The 10,301-nt window shown below is 42.4% G+C and overlaps 1 protein-coding gene across 3 annotated transcripts in view; it reads left to right on the forward strand.

The window, feature by feature from the left end:
- The first annotated feature begins 9,202 nt into the window (after positions 1-9,202).
- The window catches only part of ANKRD11 (ankyrin repeat domain containing 11), a 103,132-nt gene continuing 102,033 nt past the window's right edge, over positions 9,203-10,301 (forward strand). For all 3 annotated transcript variants that reach the window (XM_072422627.1, XM_072422626.1, XM_072422625.1), the window contains exon 1: positions 9,203-9,690. The gene's annotated coding sequence lies outside the window, so the exon portion shown is untranslated. The remainder of the gene's footprint in view (positions 9,691-10,301) is intronic.

The following is a 10,301-nucleotide window of genomic DNA, read 5'->3' on the forward strand; positions in this document are numbered from 1 at the left end:
ACAATCCTTTCCAACGACTAGCATAGCACGATGCATGAACGAGTGTTGTACATACAGCACCGTTCTGCTCTATGCAGAGGGGAGAGCGACGGAGCAGCATCATGCTGCACGTCTCCCCCTTCCCTTGCATTGGGATCGTTAGTTGTCCATCGTCTTTGGATCTGCTAGGGACGATTGTATGGACAAGCGCTGTACACACACCAGATTCTCGCCCAATATTGGCCCTGAGAACCGTTGAACGTGTGTACGTAGCTTAAGGAAATTGTTCTCATTTTTAAAGATTTTTTTTTTTTTAAATGCCCTAAATCTATAAAAAAAAAGCTGTATTTATTATTGCTTCAACAAAAAATTCATTCAATATTCACTCATTTGTGCACAAGATTATCTGCATTCCCAATATTTATCACAGTGCATTTTGCCCATTTTCAAACAGGAGTTGTTAGTGTGAATAGAATCAAACAGATTTGTATGGAGATTTATAAAACAGGGAATCTGACATTCCCTAAAATATTCCCTGGTTATTATTTTGTATTTTTTAATATCAAATTGGTACATTTGGCATTTAAAAATACTTCTAATTTTAAATTTCCCACCGGTCCCGCCCCCCGACGCACATACGCCGCCCGAACACACATCACATGCCTGCCCAGCATCTGCATCCCCTAGCCTCCAACGTGTACACACCGGCTGCGAGACCAGGGGACACAGATGCCGGGCATCGCTAACATGACTCCGATGCCGGCTGGGCATCACCAAGTGGACACAGATGCCAGGCCCGCATCGCTGGAAGATGCCACAGGTTCGTGAGGACCAGGTAAGCCCTCAATTCAAGCTTGAGTGTGGCTTGAGGGGTTACCACTTTTTGTAATGAAATTTCCAAGGCTGGAGAGGATACACTTTCAAAAATGAAACTGGGTGATCCAGCAAACCTAGAATGGATTTCTGCAGCGTCATTTGCTATTTGCTAATCCTGGACCAGTTCTGTTCCAGGTTTGCTGGATCACCCAGCTTTACCGATGAAAGCGTGTCCAATCCAGCCTTGGAGAGCTGGATTGGTCCATAGAACTGAAAAATTCCTACAGGGGAATGTTTGGGGGAAGGTCTGATTCCCTGTTGTATAAATAGAGTTCTATGTGTTCTTTAATAGAAAAGTTCTTTACTGTACTACCCATCATATTGATTGTTCAGTGAAAGCAGAACTAAAGTGTCACTTTAAGAATTTGCGATCAGGCAGGGTTTTGTTAGAAAGGGACAGGCGATGTCCTTTCTGCAAAAAGCATTTTTACCTGCCTGATTGCTTCCATGAGAAACTCTCTCCTGCGCATGTGCATCTCAGTGTTGTGCCCTGGGATACCCAATGCATCCCAGTTTACCCTGCAGCAGGCGGGACTGAACCCCTGTGCGCATGCGTAGGAGTTTCGTCATCCTGGCCAATCAGGATGGCCAAAGTTTTTGAAAGAGGAAGAGGATGATGGGCACACAACAAAAGTGGACAGGTGAGTGTATTTAAAAAAAATTGCATTTAGGCAGGTGAGGTTATTGTATTGCAGATGGAACATTGCCTGTCCCTTGTGCAATAAATGACCAGCCTGGTCGCAATTTTTTGAAAAAGGATTTAGTTCTGCTTAAATGTAACGACTCTTAGATTGTAAGCTCTTCTGGGCAGGGTCCCCTTCTCCTCCTGTGTCATTGTTTGTATCTGTCCATATGTTGGTGCTATATAAATAATGTTTAATAGTAATAATGTTCTGAAAATATTATTAAACCTTTCTAATATAAAAATTGCTACCAGGCAGGTCCTTTATTGCGGAAGGAACAGGCAGTGCCCCTTTTATACATGCCTCTCCCCATATAACGATTCAGGGGACGTCATATAACATCATAACATACATGGGCTAAATACATTGTACACATTACATATGTAGGGATCATCCAACGCGTTTCGCAGACTAGGTCCGCAGACTTCCTCAGGGATGTAATTAGTACAGACAACTAGATGTGTCAGCACTACAATGCAATACAGAAAAAAACATTAGTATACATAACTGTATGCACATTCTTATATCTGCAGGGGCTGCCAACCACCTACAATTTCTTCCAACTCGGCTTAAAAAACATTCCTGGCTTGAGCACCCAGTTTTAACCTTGCATATTATTCAAACTGTTCCTGGTTAAGAGAAACAAATAATTAAACACTTTAATATTTTTTGTAACTACCATTTATCTTTTCTGGTTTTAGCAATGACCGTAGATGCCCCCCGCTACCCGATTTTATATTGGCAGATCAGAGCTTAGGGGAGCACAAGTCACATGTCTCAGTATAGTAAGTGACAGCATGGGGCTGGAAATCGCGGGACTTCTTTGGACAATTTCTAAAAAACCCATAAAGGTAGACAAAAAAAAAAAATGAACAATGTACTTTTTTGTGTCATATGTTTTATCCATAGTTTTTTTATTTATATGAACTAGGTAGAGATTCGAAGAGCCCCTAAAAGCCAAGGAGGTGGTAACCACATACTTGGTCCAGGTGGGTAAAACACGATCACCTCACTCTTGCCAATACCTAATTTGCTATTCTCTCTTCATATTCACTACATGTCTGATGAATTTGGGGTGCTGGTGTGGGGGGGATACCAAAACATTATCACAAAAATTCACCCTCCACCCTTCTATTGTGTGATACCTCCCCACCTCTTAGATTGTAAGCTCTTCTGGGCAGGGTCCTCTCCTCCTCACTTGTCACTGTCTGAATCTGTCTGTCATTTGCAGTCCCTATTTATTGTACAGCACTGTGTAATATGTTGGCGCTATATAAATAGTGTTTATTAATATTATAAATATTAAATTAAAGGTGACTGCACCTTCCACTAGCGCTGGCTGCAACCGTACGTTACATGATATATTTTGCATAGGATGAATCCTGCCAGAAAACACTGGGTGAATCCCGGTGAATTTTAATTTGGCTGTACCTGAATTCCTGTGAATTCCTGATGAATACAGCCCATGATTTCATTGTGTAGTTGAGCAGTTCCCTATACCAATGACAGGTGGGGCCATTGAATAAATAATAAAATCCTAGGCTGGTGAATTGGGTCACATCCGCTTTGGTCACACTTATCTCATTGTAAACACAGGAAGTCAAAAGGCTGGTGAACAAAAAAAAAAGTTGTGAAATCATCAAAGGCGACTGTAGCTGTTTTTCTTTGTCATTGGGGATTTTTTTTTTGTGACATCTAGATTAGTATTATGTTATGTAATTGTATTTGCTTAGTTAATAACCTATTTACTTTCTGCTTTGAATACAACTATTTTATTTTATGTATCATTAAACAAATACATGAAACAAAGCTGTCCTGGCAAAAAACAAAACAAAAACACAATTGCAGCCAATACGTGAAGTCAATTGGTGACCCTTTAATGCTAAAATTGCAGATTTGTTGCATGAAGTTGAATGTAAAATGTCTTAGCATTTGATTAACACACATCAAGAACATAATTTTTTTATCAAGCAGGTAATACTCACCTACCCCGCTGTTCAGAGATAATCTTGCTGTCTTCTATATTCAGCCCTTCCTAAACTGTAGGATCCCTGGTTCCCTGCTACATGTTTTGGTATCACCCACCTCCCCTTTATGACTACAGGGCATAAGGGCGTGTGGAAGAAACCACAGAGTGTAGGAGGGGGAGCAAAACATTGGGCCTGAGTGAATAAAGCTCTCCAAGGCTGTAGAGGATACACTTTCATCAATGAAGCTGGGTGATCCAGTAAACCTGGAATGGATCTGGTCCAGGATTAGAAACATTTGCTAGCAAATGGTAAATGACTTTGAAGAACTATATTCCAGGTTTGCTGGATCACTCCGCTTCCCTGATAAAAGTGTATCTTCTTCAGCCTTGTAGAACTTTAATTAATCAGGCCCAATATCTCAGGATTGTCCATAGCTTCTTTTTTATAGCAGTTTATTAGTGTTAAATTAATAAGTCTGTCCCTACATTGTGTTATGAAAAGAAGCAGGAACAGATTAGCAATCTCATATAATAAAGCAGTCCTGTTAAATGTTGGTTGGTATTGGTTTTAATATCAAGAGTGTTATGTGAGCATTCCAGTCTGGTGATTATAGTGAAAGTTATAGAATGTAGCTGTCACATTGAAGACAAAATAAGTAATTTTTATTTATTATCTTTTGATTACCTGACATTCATTATGTATAGTATAGCTTCCATATGAGATATAAAAAAAAAAGAAAACTGGAAGATCTTATGAACCGTACTTTGCTGGAGCAATTGATCACCTGAACAGTTGTGTACATTAAGAAATTGCTTGATTGTGACATTTAAGTATATATATTAAGTACACCACTCTTTCCTCTATTGCAGCTGCCATTCAATATTTGGCCCTTCCGGGTATGGGGTAAATATGTGACTTACTCCAAAGTAAAACTGGTGGGATGGAAAAACCAAAAGCTAGTTCCCAGTACTGTTACTTGAACTTAGGCGGGATGCCACCACATCCCCCGGTACCCACCGCCAACCAACACTGGGGATTTAAGTCTTGGAGGAAGAAACAGTGGGCAATTGCTGGGGAAAGGTGAGTATCACTTGTACGAAATAATAACTGGGGGTGCATATTGTGTGTTGCATATTATAGTAACGTGCTTCATTCAACCTGCCTGACAAATTTTTCCCCAGAACAAGGTGAAGATTGACAAAATTAGGAGGACTCAGTCCCCAGCTATACACTGATTGAGTGTAACTATGTTAAATAAAGGTCAAAGGTTTAAAACAAAGTACATATATTTTTTGGTCCCTAATCACATCTAAATCCAGACTGACACAGTTGCCCTGCAGTAATAGTGTAACGGTATGCACAATGAGGTGTCAATATAATTTAGTCGCACTTTTTGTAATGCTACCATAATGCATTGTGATGCGCAGAGCTGCTAAAAAAAAGCACATGCCCCCCTTCCTTGCTTTTTTGCGCATTAGGAAGCCCACTTAAGTGCAAAATAAATGGTCTGCTCAAACACAATGTATGCTAATGCTTGTTTGTTAACACCCCACAAGGATAAAAATAAGCTTGTGTGTTTTCTCACCTGTATGTGTGAAGTGCTGCCCCTTATCAATCAAGCTGTTCACATTGTAGTGTCATTGTTGCTGTGTGCTCAGTGAAGATCTTCTGTGATAAATGTTCTCCTTAAGCTAGGTACACAGGTCCAATGGTTCTCGCCCGATATTCGGCTCAGGGACGATATTGGACGAGAATCTGGCGTGTGTACAGTCGCCGTTGTCCATCATCCAAACGACCGTCCTGGGGGAACCACAGACGATGGACGATGAACGATCCAAATGCAAGGAAAGGGGGAGAGCACGCAGCGGGGTGCCGCTCTGTCGTTCTCCCCCTCCCCTCTTAATAGAGCAGAATAGTGCTGTATGTACAGCGCTCATTCATGCATCGTGCAGTCCTTAGTCGTTGGAAAGGATTGTGAAAGATCCTTTCCAATGACAATAATTGTAAGTGTGTATGCAGCCTAAAGCTTTGTACAGATATCAGATTTTTGTCTATGGAAATTATTTTTATTTTTATGTAGTATTTTTACAGTGCCAACATATTACACAGCACTGTACATTAAAGAAGGGGTAACAAATGACAGACAGATACAAACAGTGGAAGAGGAGAGAACCCTGGCCAAAAGAGCTTTCAATCTAAGAGATGATCTTTCATGATAAATATTTTGTCATAATTTCCAATGAGAGGAGAATGAACAACACAGCACTGTTCTGTTTAATGGAGGAGGGCGAGCAAGTGGCACCTTGCTATGCTTTTCTATAGGAAAGCAAAGCGGTCATAACTACTTGGTCATCCATCAATCTGCCAGGGCATCATCAGGGGACTGCTGTACACACGCTAGATTTTTGCCCGAGATGTGCACAATCGTTCATCCTCAGTGTGTACGAAGCCTATTTGCCCTGATGCTACACTAGAAAACAATGGGCCTTTTTTTAGCATGGTTTTCTTTTACAGGAGAGCTTTATCGCTTAATTATCAAAAATGTGAAATAAGGATTCTCACAGCATCTAGAATTGGTAAGTGCAAAAGTACATATTTGAGATCCTTAGGTGCGTTGATTCGGGTATGAATGACCTAATAAATATTGAAATATTAAATATTAAAATATTGAAAACACTATTCCTGCAGATATATCAGTCTGCAGATATTGTTTGAGCAGGGTCCTCTCCTCCTCTCGTGTCACTGTCTGAATCTGTCTGTTATTTGCAACCCCTATTTAATGTACAGCGCTGTGTAATATGTTGGTGCTATAAAAATCTTGTTTATTATTATTAATATTAATAATAATGTTCAGCATAGCTTTCAAAGACAATTGTGTGATTGGTCTTGTTATCATTTTCTAACCACTGTACCTACTGTATCAATAGGCAGGATGAAAAATAACATTTTTGCATTTATGAAGTTGCATGAACAGGGTACACACAGCTGATACACTTCTGACAGGTCATAAGAATAAGAATACACACATCTGACATTCTTGTGATAAGGATTAAGTCAAAGTGTTTAATGTGTATAGACTGTCAAAAGTCAAAGTCATCCTAATGGCACAAAGAAACATTTATTAATTGCATATAAAATAATGTGCATTTTGCAGTACTGGCATGTTGGAGGAAGAAGCAACACAAGGAGCTAATCAAATCCTGTGCTGAAAATTATGTTGATAGGAAGAGAAAGCAGAATAGCATAAAAAATGAGCCCATCATTATATTACTTCTTCTTCTCTTTGTCCATTGTCAGGGATGGGTACAGGAGGGCCAGACTGAGTGGGATGAATGATGTTGGCCATCAGAATAGGATCTGCATACACACGTTCAATATTTGTCATTGAAAAGGATCTTTCACGATCCTTTCCAGCGACAAAAGACTGAACGATGCATGAACGAGCTCTGTACATACAACACTGTTCTGCTCTACGGAGAGGGGAGGGGGAGAACGACAGAGTGGCACCCCGTTGTGCTCTCTCCTCTTTACTTCCATTACGATTGTTCGTCAACTGTGGATCCACCAGGATAGATCCATGAAAGACAAGCGCTGTTCACAAGCCAAATTCATCTGATGTGTATATTTTAAAAAAATGCTTTTTATCAATGTAGGTGTGTAAGAAAACTCATAAAAGTAAAGGGAGACCCATTAGAGTTGTACATTTTGCTTGGCACAATGCTGTCATGGTGATGTTGCTCACAGGAGGGGAGAACAGAGTAATGACCATATCAGTGTGCTAATGGTTTTTCATTATCCGGTGACAGGTTAGGGCAGGTTGGTGACCAGGATGCACTGCAGCAAAGATAAAGCCATCTTGCCATTGGCAGCATGATGGCTTAGAGGCTAACGCCCCTGCTATTGTATCATTAGGGTCCCAGGACACATACAGGACCAAACAGGTGAATTAGTTTAAGGTATCTAGTATGTAAAGTATCTAAAATGTAAAGATCCATACCACCCAACAGTCCCAGGTTTGGAGGTGTCTTTCAGGTTCAAGTTCTTCTTTTTGGGTATTAAATGTAATACTTTACTATGGAAAAGTCTTTTTTTACACTAAACTTTCACCCAGCCTCTAAATGATTCAATCTGCTATTTTGAAGATTGATAATAAAGGAATATACAGGAATTGGGAAAAATGACACCTTCTAATCAAATATTTTTGCATATTCTTTTTTATTTTGGATGTGCCATTTGCCTGCAAGTTTCCCTCCAACAATTGGGAGATGTGAATAATTTTTCCCAAATTAAAACAAATGGAAATATTTTCAAACATTTACCGGGCTCCTTTTAGTCCCATAGCAAACTACACTGCAGGTAACACATTTGCATGCACTTGCAGCTGTGGTCAAAGTTGCTTTTCCCAAAAGAAACCTTGCAGCCAAAAGTGACTGGAACCACACTGTGATCTCCCGCAGCCCCAGGGAATAAATGGTTTCCCACCGCTCCCATTCAATTGAATGGAAATGGTTGGGACCACAGCTGAGCCTGTGGCAGAATGCTGTGGATCATGTAGGGGTCTGAAAAGGCCCTAAATTCACACTGGTGGTCACTATTGTAATACTTTTGTACGGATTGCTGTGGTTTTAGCTGCATCCAGGTCTGCTAGGGGGCCCAAACCTTTCTACCACCTAGTGGTCCCAAAGTGTGATTAGGGGCCGAATCATAAACCATACAAGTGGCAATACCAGTGTAAGTAAATGGGAGGAAGTATACAGCTACATTATCAGGGTACCGCCATCGTATTGCTTCTGGACGCCATTTCTTAATGCTATTGCATGGCTTCGTTCATCACTGCAATTTGCTGTTGCATTTTCATTTATCGCAGTAATATATACAGTAAATGTGCAGGGAATTGAGGCAATAACACTGCATATTACAGCAATAAATTGCAATTTTTTTGTAGTTCTATAAATCTGCCTCTAAAGCTGAATTCACACATTGACGTATCCCATGAATAAAGGAAAATAATTTACCGTGCCGCCATGACGCATTTTAGTTTCAGCGCCACCAACCCACAGACGTGACCCAGCAAGGCAGGGCGCCATTTCTGGAGGTTGAGATTTTGGGGGAAAGTTTAATGAATTCTAAGGTGAATCCACAGATTTATATTCTCATCCAGTGCTGAGATATGAATATAGGTCATAGTATAAGAAGCCTGACACTACTGTGAAACACCTGGACCTCTGACAGTACATTCACTCACTATGGGGATGATCACATTCACCTCTCATGGTTTAAGTTCGCTTTATTTTGATTATTTTGCTTTTTATTATCATTTATTGCTGCTTGGTGATAAAAGGGCGTGGTCAGCACCTCTGTGTTTTCAAACACTCAGACGGCTAACCAATCAGGTCCCATCCTGTCAAAGATTGACAGCTTTCGACCCGGCCAACTTAACCACTCCCCCTCTTACGTCACCAGCAACACAACAACAGAGGCTAAAGGCTTGCGTAGAGCTAATAGAAGCCGTGTCCCGCCTACTTCTCCCTACCCCCCTATATTTCTCCACCCCCCCATCATCCGCTTCTGCATTTACTCTGCGTCACACAGAGCGGCTGACCAATCACCTTCACCGAGGCACACGGCATCTGCGTAAGTGGCCAATCAGAGATCGTCTCACGTCCCCATCTCCTCCGTCGCTTAGGGAGCGCGCCTCGAGGGAGTCAAAGGGCGCGTGGAAGCGGCTCGCGATGGAAGCAGCGTTTTGGGGGCGCGCACGGGAGCGGCCTGTGAGGCGATAGAGACAGCACCGGAGTCCGCCCGCCCTCCACACACGCGCTCTTTAATATAGTCTGCCACCGGTTACCGCCCCGCTGCCTTCTTCATCCTCCGCCTGGAACGGGGCACTGTGTTTTTTTTATTTTTATCACCGTCGGCAGTGTGATCTTGTGAAACCCTACGTTGTCGTTAGAGGAGCCTACACCTCGGCTTTTCGCTTTACCCTCATCGGCTTCCGCCGGTTTCCGCTCCCTCGCCGGAGGAGGGGAGGAGGGGGAGGTAGGCCGCGGCTCCATGCGCCACTTCGCGGCCTTCCCTCCCTCCCCCTCCTCCTCCTCAACACAGCGGGGCTCCTACTGTAGCCGGGGAGCCGGACCGAAGGATTAGCGGACACCGGGGCGCCCTGGAGCGCCGTGCATTCGGTAAGAGCCACGGAGAGGGCGGGCTTTCAGTGGAGGGAACTACAAGGCCCAGCGTGGCCTGTCAGCCTTTGCAGGATCCCACGTGACCAGCCTGCTGAGGAACTACAGAGCCAAGCGTGGCCTGTCAGCCCCTGCAGGACCCCACGTGACCATCCTGCTCAGAACTATAAAGCCCAGCGTGACCTCATTAGTGTGAATGTGGCCGATAAGCTCTGGGCTAGCTGGCAGGAGCTATAAATGTTTGATTTCTGTTATTAGATTTACTAAATCGTTGCATTATAGGTGATCAGGACCATTTTTTAGGATGCATTTTGTATCTGTGTCCCCATGAGGAAATTTCCTGCCTTGTAAACACAACAGGAAATGAGAGGAAATCCCCCAGAGCCTGAGGGAAATCCCTTCCTCTGGCTCTGGAAGCTGTGTCCACATTGGAAAATTTCCTGTTTTATTTTGCATTTCCCTTTGCTGACAAATCTAAGTGACAATAAAAAAAATCTGAGATCCCGATCCCTTACTAATGGTTTTATGTTGTAATATCTGGATGGGTTTCCTGATTGCTGGGTATTGCCCGGAGCCCCCTGGAAGATCAGGGGATTGCTGGGTATTGCCCG

This window comes from Pyxicephalus adspersus, chromosome 9 (assembly GCF_032062135.1).
Source record: "Pyxicephalus adspersus chromosome 9, UCB_Pads_2.0, whole genome shotgun sequence".
NCBI classification, from domain to species: Eukaryota; Metazoa; Chordata; class Amphibia; order Anura; family Pyxicephalidae; genus Pyxicephalus; species Pyxicephalus adspersus.